The sequence below is a fragment of the Schistocerca gregaria genome, chromosome 1, assembly GCF_023897955.1.
Source record: "Schistocerca gregaria isolate iqSchGreg1 chromosome 1, iqSchGreg1.2, whole genome shotgun sequence".
Lineage (NCBI taxonomy): Eukaryota > Metazoa > Arthropoda > Insecta > Orthoptera > Acrididae > Schistocerca > Schistocerca gregaria.
Genome location: NC_064920.1, coordinates 696,940,258 through 696,965,527, shown reverse-complemented (window position 1 = coordinate 696,965,527; position 25,270 = coordinate 696,940,258). Strand labels below are relative to the sequence as shown.

The window sequence follows — 25,270 nt, the reverse complement described above, 5'->3', positions numbered from 1 at the left end:
AAGGAACGCGGCGGCGCACCAGTCAGCCGGCACGCTACCAGCGGCCGCATTAGCGGGACCGCTGCTACCGTCTCTGCCCATTGCGAACGCCCACGTAACCACAGGACGGCTCTCGTGCAACAGTTGTAAGTGCCAAGAGCCGTTCGTCGCAGGACGGTTGACGCTGTATACGCAAGTACACTGACGGAAAAAGGTTGCAGCACGAAAAAATAATGAATCTAGAGAAATAATATTTCGGGAATACATTTATCTAGGTAACATATTTAAATGACTAACACTACAAGATCACAGGTTAATGTAAGCTCGAGATAAACCATTGCGAACGTTAAATGCATCTACACTAATAACCCGTGTAGCCGTCAGAATGTTGCGTGCAAGCACGCAAACGTGCATGCATTATGTTGTACAGATGCCAGATGCTAGATTGTGGGATGGAGTACCGTGGCTGTTGCACTTGGCTGGTCACTACAGTGACGGTTAGTGCTGTTTGTGGATGACGCTGGAGTTGTCGTACGATAATGTCCAGTATGTACTCGACTGGACATGTATCTGATGATCGAGCAGACCAAAGCTAAACGTCGAGATTCTGTACAGCATGCTGGGTTACAATAGCTGTTTGTGGGCAAGCATTATCCTGCCGGAAAACGCCTCCTGGAACGGCAGAACAGCTGGTCGAATCACGAGACTGAGATACAAACTTGCAGTCAGGGTGCATGGGATAACCACGAGTGTGCTCCTGCTGTCACATGAAGTCGCGCTCCAGACAATAACTCCAAATGCAGAACCAGTGTATCTAGCACACAAAAAGGTTGGTTGCAGGCCGTTAACTGGCTTCCTTCTGATCAATATTTGGTCATCACTGACATCGAGGCAGAACCAGCCTTCATCAGAAAAGATGACAGTCCTCCACCCTGCTCTCCAGTGAGCTCTCGCTTAGCATCACTGAAGTCGCAACTGGCGGTAGTTTGGGGTCAGTGAAATGTACGCTACAGAGTGTTTGCCTCGGAGGTGTCCTCGAAGTAGCCGATTTGTAACGCTTATTCGTCTCACTGCGCTACCAAGTGTTGCTCAAATTACTGCTGCAGATCCAGAATGGAGCGTCAGAGCCATACGCCCAACAAGACCATGCCAGCAATCATATGCAGTGGTTCCATTCCTGCCATATCTTTCTGCAGTGTCGCAGAAGGCACATCCAGCTTCTCGTAGCCCTATTACACGACCTCGTTCAAATTCAGTGAGCTGTTGATAACAGCGTCTTTGTCGCATTAAAGGCGTTCTTGACTAACATCAACAGACCACGTACGATCTCAAAGGTAAGCAGCGACCAGGACCGCAACCCCATGTATTAAAGCAAATGTGACTTGCATCCTCCTAGTGGCGCTACTAGCGCCCTTACACGAATCATCTTCCAGATGTAGGAACACGCCTAACAACTTTCGTTTATGACGCGATTCTTTTTATGTATGCAAGAACGTGTCCGTGAAACTGTCATGTTTCAGGAGGCCGCCAGGTCAAGTACAATACAAAGATGGGGCAAAAGTCACTGCAAGCGAGTGGGTACGGTTTGCGACACGAGAGGATATCGCACATGTGCTGTGGTGTCACCGCCAGACACCACACTTGCTAGGCCTTTAAATCGGCCGCGGTCCGTTAGTATACGTCGGACCCGCGTGGCGCCACTATCAGTGATTACAGACCAAGCGCCGCCACACGGCAGGTCTAGAGAGACTTCCTAGCACTCGCCCCAGTGGTACAGCCGACTTTGCTAGCGATGGTTCACTGACTTCTACGCTCTCATTTGCCAAGACGATAGTTAGCGTAGCCTTCATCTACGTTATTTGCTACGACCTAGCAAGGCGCCAGTATCCGTACTATTGATATTGTGAATCATGTACCATAAAAAGCGACGTTCTCCATTAATGGATTAAAGTTACGTATTCCACCAGCCACGTCCGTTTCTCTCAATTGTAATTCCCTTGTCATTTTCCACACCTCACGCCAACTGCGTGAGCTGAGACGCGTGCATTTCGGCCTCCTTTGGTAATACGGTGTTGGCTCTCCTGCCAACCACAACATGTGCGATAACAGATTACCCAATTCAGACATATTACGGCAAATTGTTGGGAACGTGCAATGAGCGTTCCAGAGGATTACTTCGACGTTCTTTAGATAGAGTTTTACCATGTCAGATGTATGTGTGCAAGGTTGTAATCTAATCATCTTGCACCATGAAACCAGTGTTGTCCTGCACACTCTGCCGTAACAAACATGAGAGTCAAAAACGTTCGTGTGTTTTCCTGAGTCCTGACAAGTAGTTCCCATCTCGTTCTTTCATCTGTATATATCGGAGTTTGCATCCGGGCTGGTGTCTTACAAGTTACAAAACAGTTGCAATGACTTTTCTCCCAGCCCTCGTATTTGGCTGAGATGACTGTTACTAGTCCAGTGGCGTTCAGAACATGTACTGCTTCCTCCACTGCCTCTTAAGCAGAACACGTACCTGTGTTAGCTAAAAAGACGTATCCAGACACCTCCAAAAATATACGTTTTTCATATTAGATGCATTGTGCTGCCACCCACTGCCAGGTACCCCACATCAGCGACCTCAGTAGTCATTAACCATCGTGACAGAGCAGAATGGGGCGGACTTCGAACGTAGTCAGGTGACTGTGCCACTTATGTCATACGTCTATACGCGAGATTTCCACACTGGTAAACATCCCTAGGTTCACTGTTTCCGATGTGATAATGAAGTGGAAACGTGAAGGGACACGTACAGCACAAAAGTGTACAGGCCAAACTCGTCTGTTGACTGACAGAGACCGCCAACATTAGAAGATAGTCGTAATGTGTAATAGGCAGACATTTATCCAGACCATCACACATGAACTTCAAACTGCATCAGGATGACTGCAAGTTCTATGACAGTTAGGCAGGAGGTGAGAAAACTTGGATTTCATGGTCGAGCGGCTGCTCATAAGCCACACATCAGACCAGTAAATCCCAAACGACGCTTCGATTGGTGTTAGGAGCGTAAGCATTGGACGACTGAACAGTGGAAAAACGTTGCGTGGAGTGCGAATCACAGCACACAATGTAGCGATGCAATGGCAGGGTGCGGGTAAGGCGATTACCCAGTGAACGTCGCCTGCCAGCGTGTGTAGTGGCAACAGTAAAATTCGAAGGCGGTGGTGTTATGGTGTGGTCGTGTTTTTCATGGAGGGGGCTTGCAACCCTTGTCGTTTTGCGTGACACTATCACAGCACAGGCCTACATTGATGTTTTAAGCACCTTCTTGCTTCCCACTGTTGAAGAGCAATTCGGGGATGGTGATTGCATCTTTCAATACGATCGATCGCCTTTTCATAATGCACGGCCTGCTGGCCTGCACAGCGTCCTGGCCTGAATCCTATAGAACTTTGAGACGTTTTGTAACGCTGATTTCGTGCCAGACCTCACCGACCGACACCGATACCTCTCCTCAGTGTAGCACTCCGTGAAGAATGGGGTGCCATTCACCAAGAAACCTTCCAGCACCTGATTGAATGTATGCCTGCGAGAGTGGTAGCTGTCCTCAAGGCTAAGGGTGGGAAAACACCATATTAAATTCCAGCATTATAGATAGAGGGCCCCATGAACTTGACTCATTTTCATCCAGGTGTCCGGATACTTCTAATCACGTAGTGTAGCTGTGCTATCGATGCCACCAATCACTTATTTTGCTTGGTCGGTCGTAGATATGAAGCAGGTAATTATTATGGTGAAATTTTAACATAGTGAAATTACTGACGTTTTACTCATAGACATATTTTACATCAATTCGGAATTCTTAGCATCTTGTTTGATGAGCAGAATGCAAAGCGAACGGAAAATGCTGGAGGTTTCATTTACTCATATGACTAATTCCCAAATTATCTGTGAGTCATCACCACAACGGGCGAGATCCGGTGCTAGTAGTTAGGCCTTTCCGTAGACAGACGACATGATCATATTGCAGTCATACAGGTGTGACAATGTTTGTTTTCATTCTAAATGAAACTCTCAGCGATAATTTAGAACATTGTTATAAATGTTATTGAAATGGTATCAAGGTAAAGGAAGGTTAAAAAAAAGATTTTTTTATCTACGGTTTTTCTTGATGTTATGGACCGATGGTATGGTAACCGATGGTTACAAATTCTTCAGAAATTAAGTTCAATGTATATGTACACTGTCTTACTTCTTATTTCCCTGAGTTAAAGTCACTATAGTTCAGTGATCTTTTCTCCTGGATTTAATATAGTTCTATTTTAGTAACTATATGATATCCATACTGCCTTGCCGCAATATACCTAAAGTATGATGCAAAAGTAATGTATGTCGTATGTCCGACAATGATACGACGTTCGTTCCATGTGGTTTCATCACTTAACTACTTGTATGTTCTATTTCTGGAGAAAAGCTGGTCATTTTCAAGCAAACAAATAGGCGAGCAGGTGAAATACGAGTCGATGAACGGTCACTAATCTAACACTTGGATTCTAGCTGGGATTACTTACTTACTGAACTCAGGCGCCAGCTAGCGCACTACATTTCACAACTTAAGAGCTGAAACTACTTATACGTTAGCAAGTATATAGTTAGCAGCCATCATGTTGACATTTCGTTGATTGCAGATCTATAGAACAACTGGGTCGTTATAATTGAACTGCAGCTACTCACAGAGGTCCAGCGCGGCCTGTAACTATCCATTGGCAGGTAAACTTGGTAGATATGCTAATGCGTTCATACGAAACCGATTTACACTAGAAAAACATTGGTTCCAATTTTGGTCACCAGGCGCAAACACTGGCGTTGTGAATGCAAGAAAGACGAATAACAATGTTTCCACATGTAATGGACTAGGAACGAGATGTCGGGAGAGGAATCAAGGAAGGGAGAAAGGTATAATGTTTAGGCCCCGCTTTCATTGCTGCTGCATCTGGTGCTCAAAATTGCAACTAATTTTTTTAACGTAAATCGGCTTTTCATTAACGCAATAACATACCTACCAAGTTTCGCTGCCGTACGGTAATTACAGCCTCCGCTGGACGGCCGTAGTAGCTGCTCCATATAAGCACCCAGTACGTTACTGCGTTGCAATAAAGGACAAAAACAAACAGCTATCAAGGTGCAATTACGTTTATATCAAACTGAATTCAGAAGGCTTACGGTCTAATCTTCATTGGAAGTGACCGATTGAGCTACATTGGTCTGGGCAGTGATAAGCGTACGTTAATATTCGATTCAATTGTCGCGGCTGTAAAGCTTATCGGTAACGTGAGTAATATGTCAAGCAAGAAAGCACCTCCTGACGACGAATGTACAATAGTCGAAGTAAATCTGGAACGAAAACAGTTTTAATAACATGCCTATTAAGTGTTTATTCACAAGAATGTCGTATAGGTAAGCCTAATGTACGAGGTTATTCCTAAGTTTTTCCGGGGATTCAGAAGAGTTGTGTAAAAACTGCAAGATATGCAGACAACTGAGTTTGTCAGTGGACAGAGTACATATTGGAGTTATTAAATCACATTATAGCCACTCAATATGGTCACCGGTTGTTACACCGCAAGCATTAATGTTTGTTTATTGAGTCATCAGGCTCCTCACTGGTTCGATGCGGGCCGCCACAAATTCCTCTCCTGTGCCACCTCTTCACCTCACAGTAGCACTCGGCAACCTATGTCCTCAATTATTTGCTGGCTGTATTCCAATCTCTGTCTTCCTCTACAGATTTTTGCTCTGCAGCTCTGCCTACTACTACCCAAGTCTTAACAGATGTCCTACCATACTGTCCCTTCTTGTCAGTGTTTTCCACAATCCCTTTCCTCCCCGATCCAGCAAACAACATCCTCATCCCCTATCTTATCAGTTCATCTAATTTTCGTCTATAGTACCACATTTCAAAGGCTCCGATTCTCTTCTGTTCCGGTTTTCCCACAGTCCAAGTTTCACTACAATAAAATGATGTGCTCCATACGTACATTCCCATAAATTTCTTCCTCAAATTAAAATCTCTGTTTGATACTATTAGACTTCTCTTGGCCAGGAATGCCTTTTTGCCAGTCCTAGTCTGCTTTTCATGTCCTCCTTGCTCCCTCTGTCATTCCTTAACTTCACCTACTTCGCGACCAGCAATTCTGATGTTATGCTTCTCGCTCTGTTCATTTCTGCTACTTCTCATTATTTTCGTCTTTCTTTGATTTTCTCTCAATCCGTACTCTGTACTCATTAGACTGTTCATTACTTTCAGGAGATCCTATAATTCCTCTTCAATTTCACTCAGGATAGCAATGTCATCAGCGAATCGTGTCATTGATTTCCTTTCACCTCGAATTTTAATCCCACACTTTAACCTTTCTTTTATTTCCATTATTGATTCTTAGATGTAGGTTGAACAATAGATTACACCCCGTCTCACATCCTTTTTAATTGGAGCACTTCGTTCTTAGTCGTTCTTTCTTATTATTCCCCTCTTGGCTCTTGTACATATTGTACAGTGAATACCCAAAGAAATTGGTATACCTGCGTAACAACGTGTAGGGCCCCCGCTAGCACGCAAAAGTGCCGCAACACGACGTGGCATAGACTCGACTAATTTCTGAAGTAGTGCTTGAGGCAACTGACATCATGAATCCTGCAGGGCTGTCTAAATTCGCAAGAGTACTAGGGGGTCGAGATCTCTTGTGACAGTACCTTCCAAGACATCCCAGATATGCTCAGTAATGTTCATGTCTGGGGAGATTGGAGGCCAGCGGAAGTGTTTAAACTCAGAACAGTGTTCCTGGAGCCTCTCTGTAGCAATTATGGACGTATAGGGTGGCGTACTACCCTGCTGGAATTGCCCATGTCCGTCGGAATGCACAATAGACAGTAACAGATGCAGGTGATCACACAAGATGCTCACGTACGAGTCATCTGTCAGGGTCGTATCTAGACGTATCAGGGGTCCCATATCACTCCAACTGCACACGCCCCAGACTACTACAGAGCCTCCACCAGCTTGAACGTTCTCCGGCTGAAATACAGGATCCATGGATTCATGAGGTTGTTTTTATACCCGTACACGTCCATCCGCTCGATGCAATTTGAAACGAGACTCGTCCGACCAGGCAATATGTCTCCAGTTATCAACAGTCCAATGTCGGTGGTGACAAGCCCAAACTAGGCATAAAGCTTTGTGTCGTGCAGTCATCAAGGGTATACGAGAGCGCCTTCGGCTCTGAAAGCCCATATCCAAGATGTTATGTCGAAAATCTGCACTTCATCGCTACCTTGGAGATGATGTTTCCCATCGCTCGTGCGGCGACTATAACACCACGTTCAAACTCACTTAAATTTCGATAACCTACCACTGTAGAAGCAGTAACCGATCTAACAACTGCTCCAGACACTTGTTGCCTTACATAAGCGTTACCGACCGCAGCGCCGTATTCTGCCTGTTTACATAGCTCTGTATTTGAACACGCATGCCTATACCTGTTTCTCTGCAGCTTCAGTATACATTACCAGTCTCTTCCCATGGCTTACCGCTTTCTCTCTCAGAGTTTTGAACATCTTGCGGCATTTTGTATTGCTGAATGCTTTTCCCAGGTGGACAAATGCTATGAACGTGTCTTGATTTTTCTCTAGTCTTACTTCCATTATTAATCGCAACTTCAGAATTGCCTCTCAGGTGCCTTTACCTTTCCTAACGCCAAACTGATCGTCATCTAACACATTCTCGATTTTCTTTTCCATTCTTCTATATATTATTTTCGTAACTAACTCTGATGCATGAGGTGTTAATGTGATTTTATGATAATTCTGGCACCTGTCAGCTCTTGCAGTCTTCGAAATTGTGTGAATGATATTTTTCCGAAAGTCGGATAGTATGACGCCAGTCTCATTCATTCTACACACGACGTGAATAGTCAGTTTGTTGCAAAGTCCTGATGGAATATCTATTCCTTCTGTCTTTTTGGAAATTAAATACTCCGAAGCTCTCTTAAATTCTAATAGTGGATCCCCTACCTCTTCTAAATAGACCCCCATTTCTTCTTCAATCACATCAGACCCATCTTCCACACCGTAGAGTTCTTCAATGTACTCTTTCCACCTATCCGCTCTCTCCTCTGCATATCACAGTGGAATTCCCGTTGCATTCTTAATGTTAACACCCATGCCTTTAATTTCACCGAAGGTTGTTTTGTCCTTCGTACACACTGAGTCAGTCCACCCGACAAGCATCTCTTTTTCGATTTCTTCACATTTTTAATGCAGCCATTTCGCCTTAGCTTCCCTGCACCTCTATTTTTGGTATTTCATTTCTCAGTGACTTGTATTTCTGTATTCCTGAATTACCTTGTACATTTTTACTTGCTTTTTTCATCGAAGAACAGAAGTATTTTTTCTGTTGCCCATGGTTTCTTCGAACTTCTTTATACCTAGTTTTTTTTCCAACTTCTGCGATTGCCCTTTTTAGAGACGTCCACTCCTCTACTGTACTGTCTACTGAGCTATTCCTTATTGTTGTATCTACAGGGTGTTACAAAAAGGTACGGCCATACTTTCAGGACACATTCCTCACGCAAAAAGAAAGAAAATATGTTATGTGGACATGTGTCCGGAAACGCTTACTTTCCATGTTTGAGCTCATTTTATTACTTCTCTTCAAATCACATGAATCATGGAATGGAAACACACAGCAACAGAACGTACCAGCGTCACTTCAAACACTTTGTTACAGGAAATGTTCAAAATGTCCACCGTTAGCGAGGATACATGCATCCACCCTCCGTCGCATGGAATCCCTGATGCGCTGATGGAGCCCTGGAGAATGGCGTATTGTATCACACCCGTCCACAATACGAGCACGAAGCGTTTCTACATTTGGTACCGGGGTTGCGTAGACAATAGCTTTCAAGTGCCCCCATAAATGAAAGTCAAGAGGGTTGAGGTCAGGAGAGCGTGGAGGCCATGAAATTGGTCCGCCTCTACCAATCCATCGGTCATCGAATATGTTGTTGAGAAGCGTACGAACACTACGACTGAAATGTGCAGGAGCTCCATCGTGCATGAACCACATTTTGTGTCGTACTTGTAAAGGCATATGTTCTAGCAGCACAGGTAGTGTATCCCGTATGAAATCATGGTAACGTGCTCCACTGAGCTTAGGTGGAAGAACATGGGGCCCCGTGAAGACATCACCATCAATGCCTGCCCAAACGTTCACAGAAAATCTGTGTTGATGACGTGATTGCACAATTGCTTGCGGATTCTCGTCAGCCCAAACATATTTATAGTGGTAAGTTACAATTTGATAACGTTGGAATGAAGCCTCATCCGTAAAGAGAACATTTACACTGAAATGAGGATTGACACACTGTTGGATGAACCAGTCGCAGAAGTGTACCCGTGGAGGCCTAATCAGCTGCTGATAGTGCTTGCATACGCTGTACATGGTACGGAAACAACTGGTTCTCCAGTAGCACTCTCCATACAGTGACGTGGTTAACGTTACCTTGTACAGCAGCACCTTCTCTGACGCTGACATTAGGGTTATCGTCAACTGCACGAAGAACTGCCTCGTCCATTGCAGGTGTCCTCGTCGTTCTAGGTCTTCCCCAGTCACGAGTCATAGGCTTGAATATTCCGTGCTCCCTAAGACGCCGATCAATTGCTTCGAACGTCTTCCTGTCGGGACACCTTCGCTAATCCATACATCAAATGGGCATGTGCCAAATCCGCATTTGTAAACATTGCACTGACTGCAAAACCACGTTCGTGATGAACACTAACCTGTTGATGCTACGCACTGATGTGCTTGATTCTAATACTGTAGAGCAATGAGTCACATGCCAACACAAGCACCGAAGTCAACATTACCTTCCTTCAATTGGGCCAACTGGCGGTGAATCGAGGAAGTACAGTACATACTGATGAAACTAAAATGAGCTCTAACATGGAAATTAAGCGTTTCCGGACACATATCCACATAACATCTTTTCTTTATTTGTGTGTGAGGAATGTTTCCTGAAAGTTTGGCCGTACCTTTTTGTAACACCCTATATAGCCTTAGAGAACTTCAAGCCTATCTCATCATTCCTTAGTACTTCAGTATTCCACATCTTTGCGTACTGGTTCTTGGTAACTAATCTCTTAAACTTCAGCCTACTCTTCGTCACTACTATTTGTTATGGGAATCTGCATCTGCTCCTGGGTACGCCTTACAGTCCAGTATCTGATTTCGGAATCGCTTTCTGACCATGATGTTATCTATCTGAAATCTTTCCGAATCACTCGGCCTTTTCCAAGTGTACCTCCTCTTCTTGTGATTTTTGAGCAACGTATTCGCTGTTACTAACTGAGATTTATTACAGAACGCAATTACTCTTTCTCCTCTTTCATTCCTTGTCCCAAGCTCATACTCCTGTAATTTTTTCTTCTACTTGTTCCCCTACAACTGTATTTCAGTCCCCCAACACTTAGAGATTTTCGTCTCCTTTTACACACAGTATTACCCCTTCAATATCCTCATATACTTTTTCTATCTCTTCATCTTCAGCTTGCGACGTCGACTTGTATACCTGAACTATCGTTGTCCTGTCACTAAACTGATCACAGAAACACACTCTCTCCCCTACGTTCCTAGTCATAACTAATCCTACTCCCGTTATAACACTTTCTGCTGCTGTTGATATTACCCTGTACTCATCTTACCAGAAATCCTTGTCTTTTTTCTATTTCATTTCACTGACCCCTACTGTATCTTGACTGAGCCTTTGCATTTCCCTTTTCAAATTTTCTTGCTGCCTTACTGCGTTCGAGCTTCTGACATTCCACGACCCGAATCGTGGAACGTTATCCTTCCGTTGGTTATTCAATCTTTCCCTCATGGTCATCTTCCCTTGGCAGTTCCCTCCCGTAGATCTGAATGGGAGACTATTCCGGAATCTTTTGCCAATGGGGAGATCATTATGACACTTTTTCATTTGCAGGTCACATACCCGATACACTTGTGTGTCTTTAATGCAATGGTTTCCATTGCCCTCTGGATCCTCATGCCGTTGATCACTGCTGATTCTTCTGCCGTTATGGGCAGTTACCCCGCCGCAAGCACAAGAGAGTGCCCTGAATCTCTTTCCGCTCCTTCGCCCTCTTTGACAAGGCCACTGTCAGAATGAGAGTGACTTCTGATGTCGGAAGTCTTTGGCCGCCAATGCTGAGTATTATTCAGAATTAAAGCAGTGGCGGGTTTCTAATACGGCACCGAGGACGTTTTGATTACTAATCAAAGACGGTACCCATAGACCAAGCCTTAATACATGAGTGCAAATTGGTTGGAAATGCCGACAGCAGCTCACTCTCGATGTCTGTTCTTTGGGTTGCCTAGCCGGAGGGGCGAACTAATTCGATGCAACAAAAGTTACAATAATTTGTCTACATGTTCTGACACGCTTGCCCCATAGTACTGCTACGCCACGACGCAAGTTACGAATCAAAACTTGGAGAGACGCCCTATCCATGATGTGTCATTTTTCCGTACATCCTGTAGTTTTTGCGAATCTGTCCATTGAAACCTCTGAAGCAACGTATAAGAACTCACTATACTTAGAGAAGCACAGTACTGCATCGGCACCATGGAGTAGCTTGAAGCAGCTAGGGCCACGACAACGATCTTCATCTCTCTAAAATGGAACTCTATAAGCTCATCATTGCAGTGACAGAGGTACTCCGCTGTGGGCCATCTGGCTGGCTAATTAGATGCCAGATAATCTTCGGAAACGAATTAGTCCCCGAGCCAGTGAACACCCGACCTACACGAGCAATGCTGCAGGCGCTTAAGATGGAAAAACCGACAAGGGGATGATCCGCATGCCGGCGCGAGGGCGCTCCGCCATAACGAGGCAAGTTTGCGAGCCGAGGGGCCGGCGGCTATCGCCGTCGCGCTCCGTAGTTTATGCCCCATTACGCTAATTGCTGCTGTGTAAACTTAATACACGTGTCATCTGATGAATTGTTTCGCGAGCGGCCGGCGCGGCCCGGCTTACTGCTGGGCAAACCAGCGCGGTCGATGGCCGTCTGATTAACGCCGGAACGCGCCACAAATCGCGGTGGCGCACAGTCGTTCCTGCTCGCCGACACAGGGTTTGTAGCGGAAGTACACCGTCGTCGCAAGGGACCGAGTATGAGTAGAAGGCGTTCACGTTTTTTCCGTTAAAAAGAAAAGACTGGAAGAGCAAACTGATCAGGAGAAGCGTACAAAAGAAACACTAACATCATTCTAAATATTTACAAATTAAGATGTATCTTTCGTGAAGAGAGGGAAGCGCGCGATACTTACGACCCATTCATATAACATCAGTTACTGAAACTATCTACAGCACAATAACGCCTGGCAGTAACTTAACTGGACTCTCAGAAGGACGCCTCGTTCTTGTTTTAATGCAACGCAGGAAAACCCTTATATGTTATTGGTTTGGTGGTACGTTCGTTGCGTTTTTTCCAAACGTTTAATGAACACAACAGTAACATACAACAGAGATTTCAGACATCAATAACATATTCTGCTTCACTATTTACAACATCTATCAACGCAGGGGTAACTTTCATGAAAAAATCACGCGGTTTCAAGGCGAAGAACACGATGTTCGGGGAACGCTTTCATCCGGAAAGGAAGCGGAGAGAGGAAAAGGTGAAAATCTGAGAGGCAAGATCAGCTGAATAAGATGGGTGTCGAATGACTTCTCAGCCAAACTCCTATACAGGGGTTTTGCAGTCTAGCAGAATGCGAGTGGGCGTTATCGTGGAGTGGCATCACTTCACGCAGTGTTTCTGGTTATTGTTGTCGAACTGTCTGCAAGATATCTCAGCTGTTGACAATAAATGTCAGCGGTGACCGTCACACCTTAAGGAAACAATTCGTAGGACACCACACCATCGCTGTCCCACCAGGTGCGTAAAATTATCTTTTGTGGATGCGCGCATGGCTTTGGACGGAAAGTTACTGCTTTGCTTGGGGTCAACCATTCCTTTCTTTTCCTTATGTTAGCATCAAGATACCGTTTTTTGTCAGCAGTAGCAATACAGGGATACATAGAAATGGTCGGTGTTCTTCACAAGCCAGTTGATGACGAGCAAGCACAGGTGCACATACGGCCGCCCGCTGATTTTTGTGAATTTGGCTTACAGCAAGCGGTACCCACACACCCGATTTTTGAACCTTCCCCACGTCATGCAAATGTCGCGCGAGGGTAATTTGATCACACGTCATCACATTCACCAGCTCTCGTGTACACTGAAGTGGACCATTGTGGATTAAATTAGAATTATATTAATACCGTCAGCTGCGCACGGGCGTTGATATAGATCAACGGGGACAGGTGAAAATGTGTGCCCTGACCGGGACTCGAACCCGGGATCTCCTGCTTACATGGCAGACGCTCTATCCATCTGAGCCACCGAGGGCAGAGATGATAGTGCGACTGGAAGGACCATATCGCGCACGCCTCCCGCGAGACTCACATTCTCACCTTTTATGTCCACATTCGTAGTGTCCCACCCCAAAACACTCATTACTCGTCAAAGACATTCTTCCAAATCCCGTAAGAGTTCGGGGAATATATGTGCATCCGCACAGAAGAAGAAGGTCATGGCCGGTATCGCCAGATCTATATATTTATATGGATATGGTGTCTGTCTGAAAGTACAGACACCATATCCATGTAAATACATTGTGGATTAATTAGTTTAATCTCTCTTCACCACAACCCGAAGGTCTTCTTGAACGTGGAGAGTGATTAATGTCAAAATGATTCTCCTTAAAAAGGAGAAAACCATTTTCTTGCCATGCTTTGTCGAGTGGCATTATACCCACACTCGGCGCAAATGTTCGTGGCTGCTTCCACTGCAGTCACCCCTCTATTGAACTCAAACAAAAGAATACGTTGGAAATGTTCCGATTTCTCCATCTGGCACTCCATTTTCTAGCATCCGCAACTCCACTTCCAATCTCCATATGACAAAATTGTAACATGCAAACTCGAATAGAAATAATGACCTACAAATTAAAGAATTACAATCGATAAACTAAACCAATAGCACCCTGAATACCAACATGCAGAACAAAAACGCTACGAACTTATGCACCTGCCTAATACCAAAAACCTGGTCGCAAAGTTGGAAGTACGATTTGCCTTCATCTCCTTGACATCGAGGTCATTAGAGACGGGGTACTAGCCACAGCAGACAGGAATAACGGACGAATTGTGTGTGTGTGTGTGTGTGTGTGTGTGTGTGTGTGTGTGTGTGTCCTCCAAAGACGAATTATTCCAGATTTTGCCAAGAGACGTAGGAGGTTTCTATTTCAGATTCCTGTGACAGGAGATTCTGCAGACGAGTAGTATCTACATTTTACTGCTAAAGATGTCGAAACGTAATGTGAGGTGTTATGCTGTCATTTGTTCTCTAATACCTGAAAGATAAATGGCACTGTTCAAACAAACATTCGAATCTCAGTTAGTGCATTATACAGTATAACTTAGAACGTGTGGGTCATCACAGATCAGGTTCACGAGTGACCACGGATTTGAAGACACATTCTTGCAGTAGTACTGTCTCCAACTGTCTATGAACTTTAATGTGGGCAAGATGCAGGGAAAGGATCAGCGGTGACTAGGTGTGAAACATGAAAATTACATAAGAAATGGGGCACAAACACTTTCGAAATGTTGTGGACTTTTATCACCTTCGTTTTGGTGAAGTAAATAATTTCATTTTCGGAGTGGTTAACGCTTCTTTGAGGATAACCTCGTTAGGAGCACTGCACTCGCTTGCTACGACTGTGCTGTGTGCAAATCACGGAAAAATCGTAAATCGTTATCAGAGGACCAAGGTTCGGTATAAAGCTACTAAGTCAGAGCTCGAGAAGAAACACTCCGGTAGCTGCAGGAATGTCGCGCCTCATGAAGCTCTACCGCACTGGTGCTCTGCTCCCCAGTTTTTTTTCTTTTTCTACTAGAGCCAAATCTTGCTTTTGTATACCAAGGAGAAGCAGACAGAATGCGGTATACAACACAGTTTTCTCTATGCACAGACATATGGTACGAAAGAGAGGAGCAACGCAAACATTTTTTTTTCCCTAGCGTCTTCTAGTTCCGAGTGCTTCCGAAAAACAACGTGTGTGCTCTAGAGTGACGATCAATAAGCGACAGCTGCAGAGAAACAGACATGGATATTTCAGTTTCCTGTGCATTGCTCTTCCAGTTGCGTCCTCCGAGCACATCCTGTGGACGGGATCAATTTGCCTTCAGTCTCTTCTCGTAACTATATGACTGTGGGAGCCTCGATTACAAGAATTCGCGTTTATATTCTACATCTAAACTCTGGAAGCAAATTTAAGTGTATGACAGAGGGTACTTCACATCGTACTAAGTATTAAGACTTCTTCCTGTGCCACTGATGTACGGAACACGGGATGAATGAATGCTTAAACGTCTCTGTGCGCACTATAATTAACCTAATCCATTCTTCGTGGTCTCCATAGGAGCGATACAAAGAAAAACCGTAGTATTTTTTCTAAATTACTCAAATAAGTTTGTTCTTGAAATTTCGTAAACAGGCATTCAATGAATAGTTTGCGTCTATCTTCAAGTGGTTACTTGTTAAGTTTTCCACCACCTCCGCGACCGTCTCTCAAGCGTCGAACAAACGTGTGAACATTTGTGTTGCAGTTCTTTCTATACGTTCAACATCTTCCTTTAGTCCTATCTGGTATGAGTCGCACGTACTTGAGGAATACTCTAGGTTGGGTGAAGCGAGTGTTCTGTGAGCACCGTCGTTTGCACAGAAATTGAATTTATCTAGTATCTTACCAATGAAACGAACTCTACCAACTGTTTTATCTCCAAGTGGGCCTATGTGATCATCCCATTTTGTAGCCCTGCGAAGTGTTCCACCCAGGTATACGATAAGCTGACTGACTCCAGTTGTGAACCATTCTTATTAAAGGCATAGGATACTATGTGTTGTCATTTGTGAACTACTGAGTTTGTTCACATGTGAGAACATTTGAAGCAAGTTGCCAATTTCTGCCTCACTTTGAACTTTTATCAAGATCCATTGAAGAGTAAAGTTAGGGTAAGTTTACGAGGGACTTCTGCAACCGATGTTAATGTATAGCTTGGCATGGAAGGGGGAAGAAGGCTGTTACATATGCCTCGTGGCGGCAGTGTGCAGGGGGTCGAGCGGTCAGGATTTGATAGTGGGCAGTTAGGGCTGCCGTTAAAACAGGTAATTAAGTACAAAAAAGAGGGTATATATCAATATACAGAGTACAAAGGGCGCGCCTAGGGTCGAAAGTTAGCAGGTTTAGGCCAGTCTAAGAGGTCAAACAATTAATTAAAATGGGTAGTGGAAGGGGAAGCGGTTCATGTTAACTTACAGTTGGTGGCCGGTAGTAAAAAGCAGGGCCAGAGGCTCTGCCTTCCAAAAAGACGTCTGTTCTGCTCGAGGTCTGGATTACAAGAGAGAGAATCAAGTGTGTTCTGTTCCGCAGGACGCTCCGGCGTCCACACACGTAATTGGTATCCCGAGCACGCTGCTGGCTGAAGTCAATGGCGTGAATTCCCTCGCAGTTGCAGCAGAGGGCTCAAGGCGTCTCCTGTCAGCAGCTTTAGCTGGACAGAACTGCCTCGGTTTTGAAAGTCAAGCGACTTGCGTCACGTAGACACGGCGTGAATTACTCTGGGAGAAAACATGTAAAGATTCCACTGGGCCTTTGAAATAAATTTCTTAAACCAATTCCCTAAAATACTCCTTGACTGACTGCCATCCTGTACAGATGATTTGAGCAGATTTTTCTTGACAATAGTCCATTGCACAGGGTGATTCCATGATGGTGATACAACCTGTGTGGGATGATGGAGAATGGTAGCAATATCAATTTGAGGTAAGGTCTGATACCTCTGACATTGGACGTGTTCTACTCCAGGCTCTTCGCTTTCCATATTTTTGGGAGGAGATAGTATGGGCCAAAACAAGAATTTTGTAGGAACCACGGGCTCTAAAGAGCATACGTTCAAAGCTATGAACACTTGTTCATCTCGGCTACTGAGAAACATCTCTTCTACTGAAAAAGTGAGCATAGCTCTCAAGATATGATTTTTTTCTTGTTTTCGTCCTACTACCAAGTCTGAAAGTCGACTACTCTAAAATCTTAGCAGCAGTAGTACACGTACATGTATTCCCCCGTCAGAGATATCAGAAGGTTTTCGCTCGTAACTTTCGACTCAGTCGCTTCCGGAAAAAGGCCCCTGACTTCAGACTGATACTTCTACCCTTCTGCATTATTCCTGAAAGTTTTATCATCATTATCGTCATCATCACGGGTTCACTAAGTATAGAACAGGTACAGCCCTGCGAAAAACCTGTGGCTGCTGTTAACATTGCCTTCCGATAATTTGGATGTAACACGTACACTTGGCACTTTCTATAATACGCGCGCAATGGTTTGATTCGTCACAACTGTTAGTACAACGATAATTCTGTTAAAGTGTAAACATCTCAGTTGGGCGTCCGTAAACTGCGGTTGTAAGCCACTTAGGAGGGACGACTGAAGAGAGGAGTAGTAAGCGGTGAGAGCTGGCCAGTTTACCTGCAGCGTCGGCAGCGGGAGAGCAGTGGCGGCAGCAGAGGGCCGTGGCCGCGGGTGGCGAGCAGCGACCGCCGTGGCGGCCGGACAGCGAATGAGCGCGGCAGGTCCACCGCCGTGCCGTGCTCCGATATTGAAATAAGGGCTGGCCGCTGGCCGCTCGCCAAGGCGGTCGCTATTGAAGCGCGATGACAATGGGCGCGCGCGCGCCGCGGAAACATTTCCCTCCGGAGCCGTGTGTGGAGAGGGCCGGGTTCCACCCGGCTCGCCCTCATACATAATATCCGCGGCTCTCCGCTCACTGTTACTTGCCGCTGTGGAGCGCCGTCGCCTGTCGGAACAAAAGGCGCCAGTCCCTCAGGTCGTGGCGAATTTAGACTTGACTAACCGTCCTGCTTCAGCCTCTCTCTTCATATCGTTTCCTTCGTAACTTTATACAGACCGCGTGCGGTAAATCTCGTGGCTCGTCGTGTGGATCAGTGGTTAAAGCGCTGGATTCTTACTCGGGAGGACCGGGCTTCGTGTCCGTGTCTTATATCCAGTGTCACATTTTCCCAGTTTTCCCTCAGTGGATAACGACTCATATTGAGATGAATACTTTCAAAACCAGATCACCTACTTGGCCCAACATCCTTCGTCAATGAGAGCTTGTGCTGCGTAACGTATCTAACGATGGACTTTCTTACTTCCGTCGTGGATCATCATTTGTTTCACCCTGAAGAATAAATTATTACTCCTCTACGCATCCCTCCATACTGTTTAAAGCATTGTGTGTCCACTCTCATGGATCCTCCACAGAAGGAAAGAGGATCATGCCGACGATGATGAAGACCTTTATTATTCTGGCGCATGACGCTCAAGAATGTGGTCATCAGTATCCACGTAATAATAATTCACCGATAAAAAAGCTATAGCTATGTGGTATCGTATTTACTTTCTCTACTGCCAATTTTTTATGCTGGCATCAGGTCTGAAAACCGTTTTGCCTACCATGTCAGGTTTTGAAGATGTCTACCATAATTAATTTTAATGAAGCACCATTCATCATTTGTTTTATCCCCACTTTCTTACTAACTTTTCAAGCACCGCCATATAGCATTTTCGTCGTTTGTGAAAACAGCTACATTTACGATCATACGTTAAAACATCTTCGACATCGGATTATCAATCTTTAATTCGTCTCTTTTTTATTTTTACGGCAATATTACAGCGTCCAGAAGTTCCATTAACTGACCATGTATCTGTTTTTTCTGTGTGTGCAACTGCCTATGAAACAGACTCCATCGAAAGACTTTGACACGGTTTCTGACGAAAGAATATGAACTGTATTTCCAGTCAAATGTGGATATTGTTAAATCCGGGGCACCACAGTTCATGTGTTTGACATGTGCATACAACTAGCACATTAAATAAAGAAGCTAAGAAGAACGACCATCTGGCATACGCTCTGAGTCATGATATGCTCTGAGTCAAGCAACCGTACCACTAGCTGCCATTTCTGTTTCGAAAATGTCACCAGATTTTCGTAAAAAACTCGTGCATCTGTAAAATATCAGTATGTTTCGCCAGTTTCTAAACCATTTCCACACGATCCCGTCCCTTATCCAATACCAATGGCATCTACAGAATTTACAGCTGAAGAAGAAACGCAAGCAGAACTTTCTCTTTCATCTTCCAGCAACGTATCAGATCCTAACTACCAATACGAAGAAAGTATTCATTTAATGAATAATGCCGATCTTTGTGATCTCGTAGCGGACCTGCCATTAATGAAAGGTCAAGCTGAACTGTTCGTGAGTTCTCTAATAAAGAATTTAATTTCCTTGTACCGAGTACAATAACGTCACATTTTCGTCACAGAAACAAGAACTCGTGAAATTCTTTGCATTAAGTGACGCTATTTGGTCCCGTACGGACGTTAAGGTCTTATGTCAGGCCTCAATGTGGAACACAATGTTGAAGAATGGTGATTGTTCATCGACTCATCTTACAAAAATCTGTAAGTAGTGTTATTACACAATGGAAACAAATATGCATCAATACCGGTTGGAAATACAATCGAGCAGAAAAAGACATATGGAACTAAGCAGCTAACTTCGTGATAAAATACGATATAAATGATTTATCTGTTCTGATTTAAGTCACCATTCTCTTGGAAATGCAGACAGGATGCACTATGTACGGTTTTGACATTGGAGACAGAAAGCTGCACTACACAAAGAAACTAAGCCAAATAAAAAAAAAAATACAGCCAGGAAAATAAATTACCTTCCTTCGACGTTGACTGATCCACAGCGCCACCTCTTACCATCAAGCTATGACTCATGAATAATTTCGCGAAGGCGAGATGATTTCGGTACCTGTGCAAGTTTCCAAAGGCGAGTTATGAGAAAGACAAAGGGTGTGTGTTCGCAGTTTCTGACACCCACTTCAAAGGCTTACTAATGGTACTGAAAGAAATGCGTAGGTGACATTCCTATCAGTTGTAGCTACTTTCTTTTGAAGTTGTAAATGGGCTAACTATGTAAAAGTTGTTAAGAAGTTTATCACCGTGTACAAACAGCTAGGTGTTGTCAATATTTTCCTCGAAATTCATCTCCACGACCCACTTCTTGTCTTCTTCCCCGAAAACGTATGTGCAGTTAGTGGTGAACATGGTGAGCTGTGGGCCAGGAATGCACCGCTTCTTTCACTTCTTCGTGCGCGGCAAATCGACGTCCCCTTAAGGCCTGTTTGAGTGGACCAAACAAGTGGTAGTCAGAAGGGGGGCAAGATCGGGACTATATGGAGGATGATCCAGTATTTCAAATTTGAGTTGCTGGAGCGTTTCAGCAGTGTGAGCAGCAGTATGCCGACGGGCATTGTCGTGCAACAACACAACACCTTTTGACAGATACCCTCGGCGTATGCTTCGAATAGCAGGCTTTAGCCTGGCACTGAGCATCTCACTGCAACGTACACCGTTTATTTTTGTGCCCCTTTCCCTATAATGTTCCAGTACTGGATCTTGTGCGTCCCAAAACACGGTAAGCATCTGTTTTCCTGCGGACGGTTGGGTCTTGAACTTTTTCAGCACGGCGAATTTGGATGTTTTCATTCCATACTCTGCCATTTACTCACCGCCTTGTATTGATGGATCCATGTTTCGTCGCCAGTTATGATCCTGTCTAAGAATTCGTCCCCTTCGTTACCACAGCGATCCAAACGTTTTTTGCAAATGTCCAAGCGCGTTTGTTTATGCAATTGTGTGAATTGTTTTGGGACCCATCTTGCACAAGCTACGGAACCGAAGTCTGCCGTGGATGATTTCTTAAGCAGAACCGTGACTAATTTGCAGACGTTGTGCCACTTCGTCAATAGTTAATCGTCTGTCTAAGAGAATCATTTCACATGTGCGCTCAACGGTTTCTTCATTTGTGGCGGTAAACGGTCGTCCGGCTCCTTCAACGTGCGTAACACTTGTGCGACCATTTCGGAATTTTTCAATCCATTCGTAGACACTTCGTTGTGACTAAACACTGTTCCCGTACTTGGCCTCTGATACGCGCCTTCCGAACACAAAAAACGGATCACTGAACGTTGCTCTTCCTTAGTGCAAATAGACAGCGGAGCAGCCATGATTAACAGCACGGCAGTGATAACGAAACAAACCTAGCAGCTTGAAAACTGCAAAGATATAACAACAAATAAACAAAGCATGCGTCATCAACGTAAAACGACATTACTAACAAAATAAACAGAAAGATAACTACATTGCGAATAATAATTGACTTACCCTCGTATATACAGGTGACTCAGTCTCAATATTTTCTTAGCTAATGCGTCAGTATTCCATGGGACAATGATCATTCTAATGAAATATAAATGACTGAAATCTAAAGAAACGATGGGAGACGAAGAGGAATGGTTTGCATATTATGAGTCAGCATGTTCCACTTGTCTTCAAACAAGTGTTGGATACCAAAATACCGGTCAGTTCTTAAAATTTATTTTTTAGAGTAATTGGGTCCCCTGAATGCAGAAATTCTATTTTAGGCTTAACTACGACTATCTTGTACGTCCAGAGAAATACGTAAAATGCTTGTACACTGTCTCTGTCACGTTCAGTACAGTGCAAAACGGCACTCTCGATGGAAAAGAGGTTGTAGAGAAACTGTTTGAGCAGGCTTAATGATAACTTGTGCATTCATAAGAAGTCTTGTACGTGAAATATACAATAAGTGTGATTCTCGTGGGAGATCAATTAGAAAATCGCAGGTAGTTCTGGTCACATGCAAACTTAATGAAGGACTCAAAGTCTTCCATCCATTTTCTCTTTGATTAGTTTTCTTTTAAAAGTGAAAAAAACAGACCGACAGCCAAAATATTAAATTCCGTATTTCAGAATGTACAGACGCTTGAGGATACCACAATACCAATGGAGAGTCACTGCAGAGACGCACAAATGAGTGACAGTGAAATAAGTACACCGATACTGAAAAATAGTTATGAATAGTCAAAACGAACGAGATACCATGACTTAATGAAATTACCACTAAATTTACATAGAAGAAGTTAAGTATAATGTCTCTGAGCCATCACACGACCTAGAGCGCCCTTACGACAATGACTTCAATCATGTATGTCGACTGGAGAAGTTCATTCTTTAACAAGTGACTATCATTTCGGAGGTAAAGAACCCAGAAGTTTTCTGGCGAGAGAAACAGAGAGAGCAGTTCGAGTGAATCACTTCAAATGAATTGCAGTTTCCAATAGCGTGCCTGCCGTGCGTTATTTGAGAAAAATTCTGAAATTAGACAAGGGGAAAGAAGTTTAAAGTGTGAGGTAAAGAGTTCCGCCATCGATAATCGTTAGCCGAACTTTTGAGAACTTTGACTACTTTTTTCTATTGGCGACCGCTATCCGTTGCTGGAAATCAGATTCCTGTTTCATTATTTTCCTGCTGCTGCTAATATCGCAAGCGACACTGTAGTTCTTTTCCTGACAAGTTTACCATATGACGCAACTACTGCAAATTTCTCTTTACTTCACGCTGCGCTTTATTATGCAGGGAGTTTGATGCTGAAGCAGGAATTTCTTTTATACTTTTAAAACGAATGAAGCTACTGTTTGGAATTTTAAGCACTAGTACATGTCGCTGTGTGAAAAAAGAGCAGTATCTGCCCCCTATAGCCACTCGAACACGGAGACAATGTGATGAATTGGTGTCTCCTCAGAGCTTGTCTCAATTTTTCCGGCCTCGTGGTGTTTCGTTGGGCCGCGCGGTGTGGCCGGAGGTCTAAGCGCCGTGACACGGATTGCGCTGCCCCTCCCACCGGAGTTCGAATCCTCCCTCGGGCATGGATGTGTGTGTTGTTCAAATGTGTGTAAATTCCTAAAGGCTCAACCTGCAGAGGTCATCCGTCCTTGGACTTACACACTACTTAAATTATCGTATGTTAGGAACAACACACACATCCATGCCCGAGGGAGGACTCGAACCTCCGGCGGGAGCGGCCGTCCAGGCCGTGACATGGCGCCTCAAACCGCGAGGTCACTACGTGCGGCAGTTTTGTTCTTAGCATAAAGTTAATTTAAGTAGTCTGTAAATCTAAGAATCGATAATCTCAGAAGTTTGGTCCTTAGGAATTTACATACATCTGAACAATCATTTTTTGTTTCGTTGGACAACAAGTGTTCACACACTGTCGGCTGGCGGTCTCCCAGTCCATGTTAGGACGTCGTAATAAGTCGCACTAAAGGCAGCGAGACTGATTCTGGATTATTTCAATATGTACGCTAGGGTAGTTCTGATTGGCACTTTTTTTTTTGTAATTTTACTTGTGCGACCAACAATGTCTATTTCAAGTAACTGGACTCATTAGGACCGATGCCAAAGTCGTCCCCGGACCTTCAAAAGCAGGAAGTTCATAAAAATAAAACCATAAACTTTGTAAAATATTATCTCTATATGACAGATTCATCCATTACCAAATATAAACATTTTTTACCTCAGTCTTCTTAGCTGAATGCGTTATCGTGTCACATAACACACTGACTGGGTGACGCGAAAGGTCGATGATCCTCAGGAAGCCAGAAAGAGGTAGAGAGAACCGAGCCCTTTCGTATTACGACCCAACCCGGGCCAGCCTAGTATTCTTTCATTTTCGGGGGACGGCTACAATTGTTTCGAGGAGGAGGAGGAGGAGGAGGAGGAGGGGATTAGCGTTTAACGAGCCGTCGACAACGAGGTCATTAGAGACGGAGCACAAGCTCGGATTAGGGAAGGACGGAGAAGGAAATCGGCCGCGCCCTTTCAAAGGAACCATCATGGTATTTGCCTTTGCGATTCAAGGAAATCACGGAAAACATAAAGCCGTATGGAAGGACGCGAGTTTGAATCGTACTCCTCCTGTATTCGAGTCTAGTGTGCTAAACACTGCGCTACCTCGCTCGGTGCCATTGTTTCAAGAACAATATCATCTTCAGTTCGTTTAGGGAGAAAATATATTTACTCCGTCCTACTCCCATGAAATAACTGAAAGCAATCTGTCAAACGAACGTTAGAAGTTTTCTTTCATAATTTTCGGCAATGTACATTAACTGTGTGTCAAAGTAGCACACTATTTGTACCGAATACGACGATTTATTGGGGAAAATAGCAAATTCCGAAAGATGGGCTGACAAACTTTATGCCGCAATTATACGCTTTGTATCAACAACGGAGGAAACTATAAAAAAGTGCTCGGGAGATCATCAGACGTTCAAAACCGCAAATAAACAGATCTTGATGAGAACTAGACGCATCAAAAGCTAATGTCACTGCCATTGAGTAGGTAAATACTTTCTCACCAACCCATCATTGAAAGGATGATGAGGGATAATGCGAAGAATCGATCAGTAGTTTCTTGACAAAGAGGAGAGAGCAGAGGCAGCTGAGAAGAGGCGAAGCGAACATGAAATTCAATAATTCAGCAAGTTATGTATTTATTAATTTAAGAGATAAATAAACTTGAAATAATAAATAAAAAACCTATCATTAATGCGATGCTGTTAAATTTACTCCAATTTCGGCCGTTTAACTTTTTATCGATCAGAATTTTTATCATATTTTCTCAGACCACCTTGCCTAATTGGTGACATGAAGTATAAGTACTGTTGAATCAGAGTTACTTTAGTTCGAGGAGAGACCAGGAGCGCAGACTGTTAACACCGTATCAAAAAAAATCAATTAACACAAGAAAAAAAGAGAACGCCAAGCTGTAATAACTCCCACGCTTGCAGCTGTTTTTGGTAAGCATGAGATCAGTGACAAAGAATCTGTTTACATCCTGATAGCTACAATGGAGGCGTTGGATCAGGATAACGACATTTTGTAATCAAGTTCTGGTCACAAGTCCCGGGAGAAATTTAGCGTGAAAGAACTTCCTGAAGTTAGGAACCAATTTAAGGATAATAAGTGGCAGTCTGTTACCGTCCATTGGGACCGGCGATTCCTACGAACCTTAATAAGCAAGGAGACGGTAGAAAAACTGATTTTTTCAAATTTTGGCATGTAACAATTTTCTTTGTGTGCCCGTATTGTGATCTGCAACTGGAAAAGAGAACTCTACAGCAGCGAATGAAAGTCTCCCTAAA

General features: G+C 44.0%; 1 protein-coding gene and 1 non-coding gene across 2 annotated transcripts in view; both read right to left on the bottom strand.

Moving 5' to 3' along the window:
- LOC126364990 (peripheral plasma membrane protein CASK) overlaps positions 1–25,270 on the bottom strand; it is a 1,315,013-nt gene that overhangs the window by 1,234,152 nt on the left and 55,591 nt on the right. The gene's annotated exons all lie outside the window — the stretch shown is intronic.
- Positions 13,397–13,471, bottom strand: Trnat-ugu (transfer RNA threonine (anticodon UGU)). The gene has a single exon. It is a non-coding gene; the product is annotated as a tRNA-Thr (tRNA).